The sequence below is a fragment of the Hylobates moloch genome, unplaced genomic scaffold, assembly GCF_009828535.3.
Source record: "Hylobates moloch isolate HMO894 unplaced genomic scaffold, HMol_V3 SCAFFOLD_15, whole genome shotgun sequence".
Lineage (NCBI taxonomy): Eukaryota > Metazoa > Chordata > Mammalia > Primates > Hylobatidae > Hylobates > Hylobates moloch.
In genome coordinates, this window is record NW_026652290.1 from 69053217 (window position 1) to 69071706 (window position 18490).

Sequence of the window (18490 nt, forward strand, 5' to 3'; positions counted from 1 at the left end):
CAATTCAAACAACAATTACTTTTAGTATTCACTCTTATGCATGTTTTTGCTCCTTTCCACTGAAACTAATTGCAATCTGATTACTCATGTTAAACTGGAAGTCATTTTACCTTATTTCACCAGTGGAAAAAATGGCCAGTCATGAGTTCCCACACTTCCAAACATGCTTTCAGGGAAATGCCTATGTTTTTACTCAGTGAGCCTCAGTAATGAGGACTGACGTAGATGTTTCCAACACTTCACTGTTCGTTCTAATACCTGTGGCCTGGTCTCTGAGACTTCCATGCTCTCTGACTGGACACAGTTATTTTTTTACAGTGGCTAGGAAAGACCTCTTGGTTGTTAAGCTCTCTAAAAGAGAATAATTTAACTTCAGCTGCCAAATTTCCCTCTTAAGTAGTTTCTTTAACCACTGGCAATCTCCATCTCCTCCAAATATAAAATATCTCCTATTTCATGCCCTTATTTTTAATAATAATAGGATTCTAGAACTTAGATACCATCCTGTAAAAAATCTCTTATTTTTAAGACTTGCACAACATCGCAGTTTGTTGAGCAAGAGTGCTATGCCTAGAATGCAGTTCTTGTGACTTAGATTAGAGCTCTTTTCTTTGGCCATACTCCAAATTTCAACACCAACAAGCAATCTCTTTCCTTTTAAACCCCTTCTTGAACAGTGTCCACTCCACAATGGGCCAGCCTTTCTGGCTGCATGACTTTTTTTCACCGCTGCTTTCACATGCAATCCGATTGAAATAACATAGATACCACCAACCTGATTCTTATAACTTTCTTGAACTGTAGTTTATTGTTCTCTTTAACTCCAGACAGGCAGAAGTAATTGTGTTACCTAAAATACTCCTGAATTCTGGAAACTGAAATGCAAACACCAGTCATGTAGACCTCACTATACTTGAGAAGACAGCAGTTTCCAGAAGAAAAGAGGCTATTAGTAGAGATCCAAATGGATCTCTACTAATAATGGGGAGCTTTGAGAGCAATAGTGATTGATATGGTTTGGATGTTTCTCCCCTCCAAATCTCATGTTGCAATGTTACCTCCAAAGTTGGAGGTGGGGCCTGGTGGAAAGTGTTTGGGTCATGGGGTGGATCCCTCATGACTGGCTTGGTGCCCTCCCTTCAGTAACACGTTTACATGAGACCTGGTTATTTAAAGGAGTCTGGCTCCTCCTCCTTTCCCTTGCTCCTGTTCTGGCCATGTGATATACCTGCTTCCCTCCTTCGCTTTCTACCATGATTGTAAGCTTCCGGAGGTCTTCACCAGAAGCAGACGGTGGTATCACATTACCTATACAGCCTGCAGAATCATGAACCAATTAAACCTCTTTTCTTTATAAATTACCCAGTTCAGGTATTTACTTATAGCAATGCAAGGATGGCCTAACACAGTGGTGAAGATAGAATGAGTCTAACGCTCCCCTGGTCCAGGAGCTGGACAAAAAAGCATACAGCGTCCTTCCTGCTGTAAGGATTATTATAAAGCCAACAGTAAAGAACATTGCTGTTCCTTGACACTGGTTAACATTCATTAGGTGATTTTCGAAGGTGCAAATATGTACAAGGAACATCATCACCTAACGGCTTCTGTTTTAGAGGCCTAGAGTAAGACAAGATATCACACTATTAACACCTCAGTCCTCAATGGGGCTTTAGGTTCTTTCACATGTGAAAATGGCAAAAACACATAGGTATTTTTTAAATTATAATTTAAAAATATAAGTATTGAAGAGTAGAAATCAGCTAGAAACCAATCCCCCTATCTAGTACATGTAATAATTTCTACCACTCTTCATTTACAAGGGAGATGCTTTAGTGAATTCAAATGATGGAAATGGAAAGATTGTTCAATACCCTAAGGCCACCTGAACACAGCCCAGTGGGATTATTATATTTGGGGAAGCTTCACAAATAAAAGTTTACTGTTGAGTCTTGTTTCCATGACTTCAAGCAGTTGCTTGTTTTGAATAGCTATGTATGCTTCTAACTTTCTAACTCTCCTTTTAAAATATAGAACAGCTGCTGGTCTGCTCATATGTTATGCATAAGAAGCCCACAAGGGACAAGGCCCTCTATTAATATATCGAATTATTTTTAACACAGTTATATTTCTATCCCAAATCATCATCTCTAAAAGATGGCAAGCTTCCATCTTCCCAGCTGGGGGGAGCACCTGCAAAATTCAAACCCAAATTGTGACACATCTGGTACCCAAAAACCAATCTTGTTTCATCTGGCCAGCAGACTAAAATATCAAGATCGTTGAACAGAAACAAGGCAAAAAGTTAACTGCCTCTTATATGCAGTCAACGCAGATGTCTAGTTAAGCTGTTTATATAGTAAGCGCATGTGTATGTTAACGGAGCACAGACCCCTTTAATAAGCCAGAGTTGGAGTATAAATGCAAGAGAATTTTAAAGACCTGAATGCAATAATTCAGTTCTTTTTTATCTTCCCATAGAAACTAGTTTCTGCAAAATCTCAGCATGATATTTAAACAGATGCATATAACACAAACAAATGATTTTGTTGAGTTATTTGAGTATCTCCAAATTGTTTATTTCCTTTAAAAACCTCATTTTATGTTTTTGTATTTTAATATTTATATTATGTTTCTTTCAGTGGTAAATTACTTGCATATGGCTTAAACAAGGTGTCTTGGTTTGTGTTGCCCCAGATGCAGATTCTGACATAAAAACTGAGTTCTGGTAGGTTGAGAGGTTCTCTTGGGAAGCAAACTTGAGCAAGTGGGGAAAGTGAGCCAGGGAAGAAAGAGATGCCAATGAATTCGTGAGTAAATGAGTGCATCACCTCTGTGAGCAACTGTAGCTCAATTCCTCTGATAAATCACATGGAACTCACCTGAGAAATATTCCACTAGAGGCCACATGGGCTGAAGCATTTATCTACCAACTCCCGTCCCTGTGGTAAGTGTTGCCCATACACACTGCCTGCAGGAGGGTGTGCTTCCTCATACTGGAGAAAGCCCTCAGGCAGAGGGTAAGAAAGACAGGGGTTTGATAGAGGATGCTGTTGGCAAACTAGACACTTCTGCACCATGCAGTAAACTCATACGGCTAAGGAGATCTGGGGCAGACATCAACATTTGCTGACTGACGCCAGTGCAATGCTTGATGATTCTGACAAATGGAGCTTCTGTTACTTACTGGCTTGATGGCTTCATATCACATAAATCTCTTCCTTGACCTTTTTCTGTTCATTCTCCCATCTTTTCTTCGTTTTCCTCTCTCATTCTCTTCTTCTGCTCAGGCACTAACCATGTCCAAGGCTAATGGACATGGTTCAGCCAATGACACCGAATGAGATTCAAAGACACATATAATACTATGCAAAGTGGTATTGTATAGTTAATACCATGAACCTATCTGATTCTACAGCTCATCACAAGTCCAATTGCAGAGTACTAAATAGAATGAGTAGCCCTTCGAAAGTGAATCTTCAGGGAAGCTAATGAAGCTAAAGCTTCAATGCTCCTCCCTTGCACCAGCCCCTTCCAAGGTCCTGAAAGGGACCCTATGTTCACATAGTTATATATTTTTGTAAAATTTGTATAATACATTTTAGCTGTATTGGTTAGAATTACTCTTTCATCTTGGGCTCCCCCCATCACACTTCACATGTCACGTGGCTCTGAAGTGGGTCAAAAGTATGTTTGGGATCCAGCCTGGGAAAGTTGAGTTAGGAGAGTGTATTTAGTTTGGATTTAGTAGGATATATTTATATAGTTAACATTCATTTCTATGTATGGTTAATTTGAGCTCCTGTCTGGGGTAGGAACAGCCTCTAGAAATATTCCCACCACCCTCTGTGTTGACCATAGCTGACAGCATGCCCAAAAGTTCAGGGCCAGGAGTCCCATCACACTATAACATTCTACAGCATCCAACAATGGATGTAAATAGCAGAGGAAAAACAAGTTTTGAAATATGCAGAGCTATAAATTAATCTATGGAAAATTCTTCCATTCACCAGACATGTAAAATAATAAGCAGAGGATGTGGTTTTAATCAATGCCTAGTCATGAATATACCTAATTATGCAGCATATACAATTACAAATGCACCATACCATGAAAATATTTTCATATATTTCTCTGGGAACTCACCAGAAATTATTCTGACAATAAAAAGCGAGTTGTAACCAAAAAGATGTTCAGATAATACCAAAAGTGATCATTTTTGAGAAGAAATAAATTTCAAATAGAAGTAACAAAAAGACTCTTGAGTTGATTGATAAGTTAATGGAGAGGACTATGAATCATATGAACACACTGGGGAAGAACATAAATGTCCTGCTACTTTGATCTAGAACACTAATATCAGTGAAGGTAACAGAAAACTGGTAATTATACACCACAACAGGACATCAGCAACTCACTGGCTAATTAGTGTGACCATTTCAAAGGATATTTAAGATTAGTCTCTGCACAAGAACACTCGGAATGATCTGAACTCATATAGATCTGATATGACAGAAATCCGATAGAGGTTCCCAAATCTGAGAGCAATATTAAAAATTTGCATGATATTATAATAATGACTTGTGAAATCAAAGAAACTTTAATAAACTACCAATTTAAAAAAAAATCTTAACCAAGCTAGAGGAAAACCTGGTTTATTTTACTATTCTTTCTACAGAAAATAATACAAAATTGCATTTATTGGCAACCAGAATATGCATCAAAAAATATAGGGAAAAAAAAGCATTACAAAGGAGTGTTAGGCAGTTAATTAATAAAAAATGTTATTTTCCCAGACTTTGAAATTTTTGCTGTATTTATCGGCTTTTAAAATTTATAATTTATTGTAATTTCTTACATCATTCTAAATAAAAATTTACTTTTGTGTCTAATTTTGCACTTACAATTTTATATTTTTTTCCTTTAAAGTGAGCCCCCAAATACATATAAGCTTCATTCAAAACCTGGATACATCCCTGGAATAAGAGCACAAAGCAGTTCTGCCACTAGCTTAAATGGTGCTTTTGTGCAAATTAGAAAGGACACATATTCTGGGCCTTGCAATATTTGACTAGGCAGAAAAAAGGTACATATTGTAGGTACAGGAAGTGGCCCTCTATTTCAAACTTTCCCCACTGCCAATAGCAACATTTACTCTTCTTAATAGCAATTGTGGATTTAAGAGTTACTGATGTCTGACTCAAGCTTAAGAGTTGAAAAATATATTTCAACCTTTGGTCTCCACAGATGAGTTTTTCTCATGGTGCTTCAACATTCTATTTCCCCTGCTTGTCTCTCAGCAGTGATTATCTGCCTTGATTTCCCTTTAAGATATATTGACCAGCCATTAATAAAAAGGCAAAGACCTCAAAGAGGTCAATCTGTGACTATCAAAATCCCTAATCATACCCTAGCTCCTGGATCTTGCCTTATAATTCTAGTATCATTCACTTCATTAAACATTTCACTGGGCATCTGCCATGTGCCAGGCACTATGTTAAGTACTAAGGAAGCAAAGATAAAAATGGCATGGTCTCTGATCTCAAAAAACTTACAATATGGTGGGGAAAATAAGCAATGTTTTGGGTTCAATTTTTTTAAGTCATTATTTCTCAAGCATCTATTATTCATAAGCTGCTTTCAACCCCTTATCTGACTCCTCACATTCACCCTGTGAAGAAGGGATTATTAGTTTCATTTTACTGGTGAAGAAATGGATTCAGTGATTTGTTTAGGCCCAAATATCAAGCAGGGGCAGAACCAAGACTGGAAACAAGATCCATCTTTCTCCAGAGACTGAATATGTTCTTAGGGGAGCATAGCTGAGGGCAGTTAACCCTGATCAGAACAGGTCAGTGAAAGCATGCCTGTGCTGATCTTAAAGGTAGAATAGGGTTTCTTCAAGTAAGGAAAGGGTGTTTCAGCAGAAAGGAATTGATGCACAAAGGCAAGGAAGCAAAACACAGCAAGCAACATGTGAAGAAACCCTGTAAACCTCGTTGTTCCAAACACTCAACCAAGATCCTGACTCCTAATAATGAATCATGTGGTGAAAAATCTCACTCCATCCATCAGTTTATTTCCCTAACCTTTTTTCTCTCTTTCCTTACTCCTCTTCATAAACATGGATACAATGGCTGTTTAAACACCATATCTACTTTCAAGGAATATACAGTTTATTGGAGAGACAAATTAATCAATCAAATAATCTTACAGACGAATGTAATTTTAGAAATTACATGTAAATATACTTTGCACATTGCAACTGTGACGTGCTACAAAAAAAGGAATGTGGTGCTACAGGAGCCTATAAGGAGAAACTCAAATGACCTACTCAAGCCTCCCTGGAAAAGTGTCTCTTGAACTGAGATCTTAAAGATGAGTAGGAGTTAATTACATAAAATAGGTAGGGAAAAACATTCAGAAAGGGATCTGCTCATGCAAACACCCTTTGGAGGGAGGGAACATTTTCTGGGACCCAGTCCAATCAACCAAAATACCAGTGTAGCTGGAGCCACAGAAAGGCTGGAGAGATAAGCAGATACCATTGAAGAAGTTGTGTCTTTACTCTTATATCAATGGGAAGGTATTTAAATATTTTAGGCAGGTAAGTAACAATCAGATTCACACTTTGGAAAAATTCCGTTTAGCCTGGAGATAGGTTGGAAATGGGCTCAGATGGAGACAGGTTAGAAAGCTATTGCAGCAGCCAGGGGAAAGATGACATGTTAACTTGGGCAGGAGTGTTGCTAGAGAGCATGAGAAGTTAACAGATTATACTGTATATAGGAGATGAAAACTAGGACTTAACAATGGATTGGAAGCAGAAAGTGAGGCAGAGGAACATGTTGAGAATGAGTATAGGTTTCTGGCTCCCATAATCTGATAAGCAGGCAATTGTTTCCAAGTAGAGATTCATGGATCTATCTGAGCTTCTCCCATGTTGGAGCTCTATCACCTTCAACAGCTGACTTCCAAGGTCACTGTGCTCATCCCACATCAGGAGGTGGGTGAGAAAAAGCATGAAGGATAGAATCTGAGAACTTGTTAGGGGGAAGGTGTGGAAGGTGCTTACATCACTCTGCTCTTCTTCCTTTGGCTGCAAGGAAGGCCGGGAAACAGAGTCTGGCTATCTGTCCAGGAAGAGGAGCAAACCGGTTTGGTCACTAGTTAGCAGTCTCTGCCTCAATGGGCAAGCTAGAAAATGAGCATATTCTTTATTCTGGTCATGGAAGTGTTCCATGGGGACAGAGAACAGTTTTCTACCTTTCAGATTTATGTTTACTTTCACTTATTTCTCCTTATCCCTATAGCTCTTTTCTTTACAGAAGTAACTAGAGTTCCACACTTGCATATATTCATTTTTAATGGGGGCAAATCACCTTTCCAATACTATTTATTCATTTAGTAGATATTTAGTTGTCTGCTATCTTAGCCTAGTTGTTTACTCCATGTCTAAGGATGGCAGGAACAAAGACAACTAATATTTTATTCTTAAAAAGGGGGGAGGGGAGGGGTAATTAGAACTGGGTTTTTAATTTATAAGAAAAAAGTATGCACAAATATCATTTCGTTAGTGTTATTTCTAATGACCAAATAAACAAAAACAGTTTAAATGTACAATAACGAGAAATGGCTAAGTTAAAATTATGGTACACCTGTATGTAGACTATTGTGCAGTGATTAAAATCATATTTATAAAGAGAATTTTTAGAGTGGGGAACGTTTACAATACAGTGTTAAGTGGAAAATAGCAGGAAGTGCTATCTCAATTACATAAATAGGTATATGTAAAGAAGATAGCTAGAAGAGAAGATTTTGAATGTTCCCAACACAAAGAAATGATAAATGTTTGAGGTTATATATATGCTAATTAGCTTGATTTAATCATTACACATTGTACACATACATCAAAATATCACTCTGTACCCCATAAATATGTACAAGTGTTATGTGTTAATTAAAAATAATAATTTAATTTTTAAAAAAAGAAGAATACACAACCAAATGTTAACTGTAGTTATTAGGTTGGTGCAAAGTAATTGCAATTTTTGCCATTAAAGGTACTGAGGTAGGCTTATATTTCTGAGGTAGGTTTAAAGGAACAGTATATTCCCCCTCTGTACTTTCCTATGTCAGAAAGTATTTTGCAATAAATTTCAGATCAGATTTAAAAGTTCTTTTTAAAAATTCAAAGAAATTCAAGGAAGCCATAGGAGATTGAAAATATGACAGAAAATCACAGCCGGGTCATATGTACGCTTCCCAGGCAAAATGGGCATTAAACTAAATTGGAGGTTCAGTCCCAAATCTTCCATACCAGAATCTTCCATATGAGTGCTTGTTCAATACTATTGTAGTATGGATTCCACCAGTCCCATTAACTGAGGACTTTAACATCGTAGTATCATGCATGGAGTCCATGGACAGATCCATCCATTCTGACCTGGCAGGGAGGGCAAACTAAAAACCAGAACTCAGGCCAGAGGGTCAGGCTTGGTGATAGTTTTAGATCTGTGTCCCCACCCAAATCTCATGTTGAATTGTAATTCCCAATGTTGGAGGTGGGCAGCGATTGGATCATGGGGGCAATTTTTCTTGGTTTAACACTATCCCCCTTGGTGTTGTCATAAGCGTGAGTTATTGCAAGATCTGGTTGTTTAAAAGTGTGTGGCACCTCCCCACTTTCTGTCTTCCCCATCCTGCTCCAGCCACGTAGGACGTGCCTGCTTCCCCTTCGCCTTCTACCATGATGGAAAGTTTCCTAAGTCCGCCTCCCCAGAAGCCATACAGCCTGTGTAACCATGAGCCAATTAAACCTCTTTTCTTTATGCATTACCCAGTCTCAGGTATTTCCACGCAGCAGTGCAATAATGGACTGATACACTTGGGTAGATGAGGTGGGGTAAAAAAGCCAAACTCCTGGTTAAGGAGAATCAAGGAGAAAGGACAGAGATTGGCTACAATAGAACAGTCAAGAAGTACCAGACACCAAACAAGCAGATCCAAGAGGCAAAAGCTGTGGGAGCATATTGAATTCAGAAGTGTTAAGTGAGATTCAGGAGCAAGGATTCAGGTGCTGGGCAGTTCACATTAATTTCCTAGGATGAGATTTAGGCTAGTGCCTAACTTAAATATCTAAGGCCCACTTTTTCTTGCCTTCAAACTTCATACAGAAATGGCTTAGTGTCCAAATATCTGAGGAGGCATTTTCCAAGAAAGGTATTTCTAATGCCTAGATATTTAAATAGTAATAATAATAGCAAACATTTATTGAGCACCTATTATGTAGTGGCCTCACACTGTGCTAAAGGCTTTCTGTGCTTTACAGATACTATCTCATTTTATTACATGAGCACTTCCTTCCCATTTTAAAGATAAAAATACTTGGTCTCAAAGAAATAAACTGCCTAAGTCACAAAACTAGAAAGGGGTGGAGCCAGGTTTGAACCCAGGTCAGTTTGACTCCATAACCTGCAGTCTTAACCATGTCATTAATGATCAATGGCTAACTCTTTGTGATCATTGATGTTTTCTGTTTCTTTTTAAAAAATTTTGACGTGAAAGTTGTCAGAATCAACATAGAGTCACTTATGTTAAAAAATAATAATAAATCTGACAAATACAGCCAAGGAAGTTCATGAAGAGAGATCTCATTCATAAGTGCCTAATAAAAACTATCACAAAAGACTGTGAAAACTGCAAAATTGCACACAAAAAAAACTTCAAGGTCATTTGCCCAGCAAGTGCTTGTGCAATTTGCATTGGTGTCACCCTTGTTATTGATCTTCATAGCCAAGGATACTTATCTCAAAATAATTATGTAATTCTCCTCATTTTTCTTTTAAAAGTATTTGTCTCCCTTTACTTCCTGAATGTGCACATAGTTTATTATGGCATGTGTGTTTCCATTGTGATACCCTATTCTCAAATAAATATCATTTTCTTTTGGAGAGCCCCTCTCTGTTCTTTATTTAGATTGACATAAATGGTGTCAGAAATGGGACCTGGAAGAAAATTACTACTAGAAGGAATAGATGATTCTTGAAATGTGTATGGAGTACTCACATGAGCCCTTTGAGCTCTCTGCTTCCATGGCTCACTTTTTCTGCCCTGATGGTCTTCTCTTAGGCAAATCCTCCCTCTTTCTGATAGAAGATCTTAACTTCATTTGGGATCTCATTTGGATAAGGCTGCTTTAATAAAGGACTTTACATCCATCCTGGGATGATAAAAGACATTTTGTATTTTCTGGCAAGTCTTTTCTGGTATAAAGACAAGTGTCTTTCTGGTTTGAGTACTCTGGTTTCTACAGAATTTACACCCTGTCTGTAAGGCATGTCTTTTCTGCTGAATTTACTCTTGGTTCTTCCTGTCTGCCTAATTTAATATTTTGTTTTATTCACATACCTAGGTTAAAATTTTTGTGAACACTCTTACCTTAGTTTCTTTTGGTTTGGTTACGTGCATCTGTAAATGATTTGTCTCTTTTCCCTTGCCTGTTTCTGAAAATCTTCTTGGAGCAAAATAAACATTCTAAATGGTAGATGCAGGATGGCTAAATAAAAGCAACTAGAGTGATTGCCATCATCTTGGTCCAAACTCCTGACATTCTCTAACAGAATATATAGGATTTTATTTGCTCTTGAGAGATTAGTAAGAAATAGAATGGTATTCTTAAATATTAAGACATGCCAAGTTTTCTGGAACTCCAGCTGGCTACATATATTGCTCATTCTCATGCACATTTTTAAACTGATGGACAAATTACATTAAGAAAAATTGAGAGCGCATATGATTAATGTTCAAATTATGGCTTTAAAACCCTGCAACTACAGAGTTAACATATACAGCCTTCTGAGTTCTTGTCTACTCTACTTTTTTTCTGCCTACTGTGAATATGCTGACTTTTTTGCTGGTATTGAGATAAAACTCACTGTTTATGGCATTTCATCAAAGAGAGAGAGGGAAACAAGTCTTAAATAGCTTTCAAACCAGTTATCAACTATTATAGCTCCATAGTAATCAACACCTAGACCTAAGAGTCACCACCCCCCACTTTTTTTTTTTCTTTTTTTTTGAGACAGGGTATGGCTCTGTCACTTAGGCTAGAGTGCAGTAGCCAGATCATAGCTCACTGCAACCTCTAATTCCTGGACTAAAGGGATCCTCCTACCTGAATCTCCTGAGTAGCTGGGACTATACTTCCATGCCACTGTTCCTGGCTAATTTTTTTATTATTTTTGGTAAAGACAAGGTCTCACTTTGTTGCCCAGGCTAGTCTTGAACTTCTGGGCTCAAGCAATCCTCCCACCTCAGCCTGCCAAAGTGCTGGGATTACAGAAATGAGCCACTGCACCTGATCCATCCCTTTTAATGTAAATTTAGGTTTGCCTAGCTAACAATTTTTTAGGGGGATGGAAGAGTTAATTGAAGAATTGACAGTCAAAGAACTAGATAAATGCTTATACAGATTAGGCTCTTGGATAAAGCAGGTCAAAATCTTGAGCTCACAGCAATAATATAAGGTATCTCTGTCCAGCATAAAAATTGCTTTTGTCTACCATGCAGGAATCAAAAAGAAAAAGGCAGAAAAAAAAACCCTTTTAAAATACTTATTTACCTGCATTGATTAGTCAAGAAAAACAGACTGGCAAACAAAAAATAGGTTCAAGGCTACTTGAGAATTTTGGTTTTTTATACAATTCAGCCAGTCTCAGCTAAAATGTAAACATTGAAAACTTAACCCTAAACTCATCTGAAACCAAAAAAAAGTTGGGGGGCCAGCTTTTAAAACCAAACTGGTGTGGTAACTGCTTTAGTAAGGATTTTAGTCCATAGCTTTCATTACATTATCTATTGGAACAAATAAAGTTTAGCCATGTAAACAAGTCTTCTTTTATCAGAAATATAATTTAGATCCAACTATCTTTTATAAACCAGTGAATTTGTACATATTACTAAAATTCTAAAATGAAACCGATATCTTTATGTGCATATATATATATGTTTATGTGTTTATACATATGTACATGCATTATATGTTGTGTCTACATGGTGAAATAGGGCATAGTTGGCCAAAAATTCCCTAAGGAATTCTACTCAGATTGGCTTAAATGAGCACTCATATAAAATAATACTAATTAACAAATGCATTTTAGTTAATGTGACTTAAGCAAATCTTTCATAAATAAGCTGGTTTTAAAATTATTGGCAAAATCAAAATAGAAATGTCTTCAGAATTGTCAGCATACATTTTTTTCCTGGGTTTACTGATCAGATGGTTTTATATATTTGTCCTTGCTAGAAGTTTTAAGGTATCAAAATTTGACACAAAGTTTATAAAATTATAAGCCCAGCCTAAAACAGAATGATCTTTGCTTGTGCAATTTTTTGATAAGTAACACTAATTTAATATTGTTGGCTTAATAAAAATGACTGTAGCTACTGAGTTGTCAACAAAATACCAATGTATTTAACTTTAAAGTTCTTACTTGGGTGAATATCTGATATTAACAGGCTATAAAAATGGTTAACAGGGATAACTATAAATAATGACTAGCTTTGTCCAATATTTCAATTTTCACACATAATCTAGGTAAATTTTTAAAAAACAAATAAGTTAGATAATGTAAAAGAGAGAAATGTTTATCAATAAACTTTTCATGTAATTTGAGATTTTAAAGTTACACTGAATTTAGCAATAGATATCCACTAAATGTCTGGGACGAAATTTCCAAAGAAAACCAAAGCTAAAACATAAATTTCAGGCCGGGCGCGGTGGCTCACGCTTGTAATCCCAGCACTTTGGGAGGCCGAGGCGGGCGGATCATGAGGTCAGGAGATCGAGACCACGGTGAAACCCCGTCTCTACTAAAAATACAAAAAAATTAGCCGGGCGTGGTGGCGGGCGCCTGTAGTCCCAGCTACTCGGAGAGGCTGAGGCAGGAGAATTGCCTGAACCTGGGAGGCGGAGCTTGCAGTGAGCCGAGATTGCGCCACTGCACTCCAGCCTGGGCCACAGAGCGAGACTCCGTCTCAAAAAATAATAATAAAAAATTTAAAAAACATAAATTTCTCCAGCCTGGGCAACATAGTGAGACTTCATCTCTACAAAAAAAGAAAAAAATTTAAGTACCTGAGCATGGTGATACATGCCTATAATTCCATCTGCATGGGAGACTGAGGCAAGAGGATTGTTTGAACCCAAGACTTTGAGGCTGCAGTGAGCTATGATCAGGTCACTACTCTCCAACCTCAGCAGTAACAGTGAGACTGTCTAAAAAAAAATTTTTTTAAACCCTTAAATTGCTGAATATAAATATAAGGGTTTTTATAGAAAGACTAAATATATTTGCATTTATTAATACACATAAAAATTATGTTGTAATTATAAAATGGTTCTCATTTATAAAATACTGATATGTCACAAAGAGTTCAAAATTACTCAGGACCTTAAAGTATGTAAGATCACTAAGAGCTAAAATTCTAATTAACATATATATAATTCTGTATACAAAGTGTACCAAAAAAATATGGGATGAGAAAAGTTACAAGAAAATCATTAAAAAATGTGTTCTTATTAGAAAGAAGTAATTTTGTCTAATTCAGAGGTTATTTAAAGGTTGTTTCAAAATATAGAAACAAGATCTAAAGAAACCAGTAAGTAAGAGTAAGAGATATGAAGAAAGTTATGGAGTTTAAGACGTATTTTTAGCAAGGAAGCTTTTTAAAAAGAGAACAATTTTGTATGAGGAAGAATCTTGTGTGATAAATTTTTGTCCTAAAGTAAAATGGTTACTTATGAAAGAGGAAGTACAGGACAAAGCAGAAAGTCTAAACATGTCACATAAGGTCTCAGTAGGTCATAATAAAGTTTATGAAGGATGAATTATGAATTTATGAAATAATCTTGTATATGATCTAATTGGCTATAATCAGAAAGGAATTATTTATGTCTTTCCAAAGGCTGCATTTGATATTAAAAATACACTAATACAAAACTAAAACTCTGGTCCTCTGTGTTAGAACAACAACTTTTTTTTTGAGATGGAGTCTCACTCTGTCGTCCAGGCTGTAGTGCAGTGGTGAGATCTCAGCTCAATGCAACCTATGCCTTCCAGGTTCAAGGAATTCTCCTGCCTCAGCCTCCTGAGAACAACAACTTTTCTTAAAGTATTGATCTGCTCATAGTAAAGCTGCAAGAAGTTTTGATTTTAAAATCTAAAATCTGTTTCTTTTACGGCCATCTTCTAAACTGCAGACAGTTTCCATTTCTGCCACATTTCTTTCCTGAGCTCAATTTTTAATTTTCCTTGTTTCAGGCTGGGAATGCTGTTCTCTTTATTTAGAATGGTACTTTCATTTATTCAGGTATAATTTTCCTCATAAGCTTCTCCAATTCATATCTCAGAAGTTCAACTTTTGCTGTATCTCAAAGCACGTGGTTTACAGGTTATGCATCATTGCCTTCAGCTCTTTCTCCCCTTGAGAAGGCCCAGGATGATAACTTTCTCCTTCAACCTTTCATTAGCTGGTGGAACATCTTTTTTCCCACTTCTAACTCTACCGTTATCACCTGACACTAACATGCTTGTCTTGAAGGCCCAGAAAAGCAATGTTTTGCTCCAGTATAACTTGATTCTGGACTCTTGGCATTTGTTGATGTGTCTGAATTTTCCCTGTAACCAGTAAATGTCCTGTGCTGTTACAAAGAACCATATATTCCCCTGCTCAAAGTACTAGTTTTCTTGTTTACATTCCTCTATAGTAAAGTGTACACATATGAACTTGGACATACTTCTTCCTGTGTCTGATTAAATTCAAATACTCTTTTTTTTAAAATCAAGTTCATCTTCCAGTTTATCTAAATAAGCTTCCTACAAGAAAAAGCAATTACATTGCAGGGGATTTTTCTTTACCTTTTTTGTAACTGGCCTAAAAAAAAAAGAATTTATATTTTTTCATTAGGATAATTTCCTGTGTCCTCTTTATTAGGTTTTTTATTACTTAGAAAAACTGAGCTTTGAAATGGTTAAGGTTTTGCATACACCTAATTTTCTGTGCTGTTTTCAAAGACTTTTGTTATCACTGTTTAAATAAATGACTTATTTCACCATGACCTGTGATCCTCTTTTGAGCAGGTATTTTTGACCTTTTAATATTTTTGTCAGGCTTACCCAGGATCACAATTATAAATCAAGCCTTTTTGATCTAGAATTCATTTTGGGATTTTCCGGTTGAGTCCCTGGAGAGCCTCAAAGGATATATCTCTTATCTTGTAGAGATAGTAAATGAGTAGTATTATTTGGTAAATTATATAGGAAACATTGTCAAATAATAGGTGACTCTATATCCTCTTTCAGTTACATTTATAGGTACATTATTGAAAAAAGTATTTGGAAAATTATATAAATTCATAGAAATATAATATGTTAGTGATAATTTTGGTTATGTTAAATTTTCTTAAGTTATATTTGTGTTGATGTCATTGATGTGAATATTCTAAAGATTATATGGAATTTATAAAAGTCTTGATGTAACTCAGTCATGATTCTGGTTGTTAATCTTAAAATATGTAATAGAAATAACTAAGTTTCCTTGCCAATTGTGAACTCTCATCAGTTTTAACCATAACTATTCTAAGTTTTTGTCATCCACAGTTATTGTTTTGATTTTTCTCTAAAAGCATCTGCAATCAGCTATAATTGCTTTTCTTTCTTTTTTTTTTTTTTTTTTTGAGACAGAGTCTCACTCTGTCACCCAGGCTGTAGTGATCTGCAGAGCCACAATCTTGGCTCACTGCAACCTCCACCTCCCAGGTTCAAGTGATTCTCCTGCCTCAGCCTCCCATGTAGCTGGGATTACAGGCACCCGCCACTGTCCCTGGCTAATGTTTGTATTGTTCATAGAGACACAGGGTTTCACCATGTTGGCCAGGCTGGTCTAGAACTCCTGACCTCAGGTGATCCACCCACCTATACCTCCCAAAGTGCTGAGATTACAGGCATGAGCCACCACAATTGGCCTATAATTGCTTTCCATGAAAAAGATTCTAACAGTATGTTTAAGATAACTTTAAGATCAACAGACTAATAAAATTTTAAGAACTATAATAAAGAGATTGAAGAATTCATGAAACTGCTAATCAAGATCAAACAGAACAAAAATTAATTACACAAGATTAAGTAACTAATGAAAATAATGTTTTTATTACTGTTACTAGAAACATTACTGGTTCTATATATAAATGTGTTGTTTTCCAGATTTAAGGAAATTTTCTCTCTTAAGCTATCTATAGTTTACAGCAATTTGGTAAAATATAATTCTGTGAACAAGAATGAAAGCATTTGCTTTTGCTCCTTACTTGATTCCTCCAAAATTCAGAAACTATTTGTAAGTATTCTGATGGCAATATGGTTACTTGCGTAAGTCTAATAAAAAGCTGCTCTCTCTTTATAGCAGGATACAATTGGTTATATTGCCAAGATTTTAGTGTCATATTTGAGAATGTGCATAGAATACCTGGCTTCCCAGCCTTACAGTGAGTACATTTAAAAATGTCACTCTCTGACAGGCCCAGGAACCTGAAGACTGTAGATAAAATCTAAAGTCTGCCTTGGCTTGGCTGCCTAGCCTCAAGAGGCTTGTAAATCTGAAGTTTCTATGTCATCAATGTAAAGAGAAGAAGTTATGTTTCTAAAGAAAAGCTACAATACACCTGTTATTAGACTGTAGCCCTGTGCATTGTTTTCAAGTTCTTGTTATCTGCCTATAGACTAGACTATCTTCTCTTTTTAAACTTTGTGTCTGGTACTTGTTAAATTTTTGCAGAAATATAACTCCTAAATGCTGTCCCAGTACTTTGAGATGATGGGAAAAGACTACAGAACAAGGTTAAACTTAAGAATGAACTCCAAGTAGGCTTAGCCTAAGAGTCTCTCCCTTCAAATCTCCTTTGTTGCTCAAATGTGGCTAAAAGAGTTTTAACACTGACTGCTAGCTGCCATTCAGTCTCTCCAATATGGGACCAGACCAGAAACCCAGGACAGGCCCATCCTGGCACAAAGGGCCATCAAAATCTAACTACAGGATGATTAATCAATAATGTGTTTGGAGAGAGATCTTGATCAAAAGTGGGAAATGGGCCAGGTGCAGTGCTCACACTTAAAATCTCAATGCTTTGGGAGGCCAAGGCAGGAGGATTGCTTGAGGCCAGGAGTTCAAGACCAGCCTGGGCAACATAGAAAGATCCCATCTGTACACTATAGGTGTGCTGACACACACTATAGTCCTAGCCACTCAGGAGGCAGAGGTGGGAGAATCACTTGAGCCCAAGAGTTCGAGGCTACAGTGAGCTATGACTTTCCAGTCCAGATGACAGAGCAAGACTGTCTCAAAAAAAAAAAAAAAAATGGCAGCAGTGGGTGAAAATATGAGAGTTGTTAGAATCAAAATATAGTCACCCGTGTTAAAAAAAAAAAAAAAAAACCTTGACAAATAAGGCCAGGAATAAATATGAAGAGGGCAGTTCTCATTCATAAATGAATGATAAAAACCATCACAAAAGATTTTGCAAAAACTGCAGACTTGCACACACAAAAATACTTCTTCAAGGACATTTCCCCAGCAAGTGCCTGTCTAACTTTGGGCTGCTGTCATCATTGTTGTTGATCCTTGTAGCCAAGGATAATTATTTCAAAACAATTATGTAATTTTCCTTATTTTTCCTTTAAAAACTTATGTCTTCCTTTACCTACCTGAGTATGCACATAGTTTACCATGAAACAGGTAAAGCAAAGATTGCCTCATCAAAGCTAAATAAAGACTGTGCAATTCCCATTGCAATGCTCTATTCCCAAATAAATATAATTTTCTTTTAGAGGACCTCTCTCTGTGGCCCTCTAAAAGCAATAAACCAAAAGTAGGGTTGGCAGACATCATAAGTAAGTAAACTGCATTAAGGTCTTTGGTCTCTGTTAAAGTAATTGTATTAATAAAAAACTATTTATGAAAGTTAATTTACAAAATACAGAAGTCTTCTCAGCACCCCTAACATCACATGATGCAGACTGGAGATGACTCTTCTTCCCCATCTCTAGACAAGGCAAATAAAGAAAAAACTAACTTTACACTAGGAAGTGCATGCCTCTAGTCCCAGCTACTCGAAAGGCTGAGGCAGGAGGATCGCTTGATCCCATGGTTTAAGGCTGCAGTGAGCTATGATCGTACCACTGACCCTATGGAAGAAGAAGGAGAAGGAGAAGGAGAGAAAGAGGAAGAGGAAGAGGAAGGAGGAGGGAAAAGGAAGGAAGGAAGGAAGAAAAGAAAGAAAGAAAGAAAGAAAAGAGAGAGAGAAAAGGAAGGAAGGAAGGAAGAAAAGAAAGAAAGAGAAAGAAAAGAAAGAAAGAAAAAGAAAGAGAAAGAAAGAAAGGGAAAGAAAGAAGGAAGGAAGGAAGGAAGGAAGGAAGGAAGGAAGGAAGGAAGGAAGGAA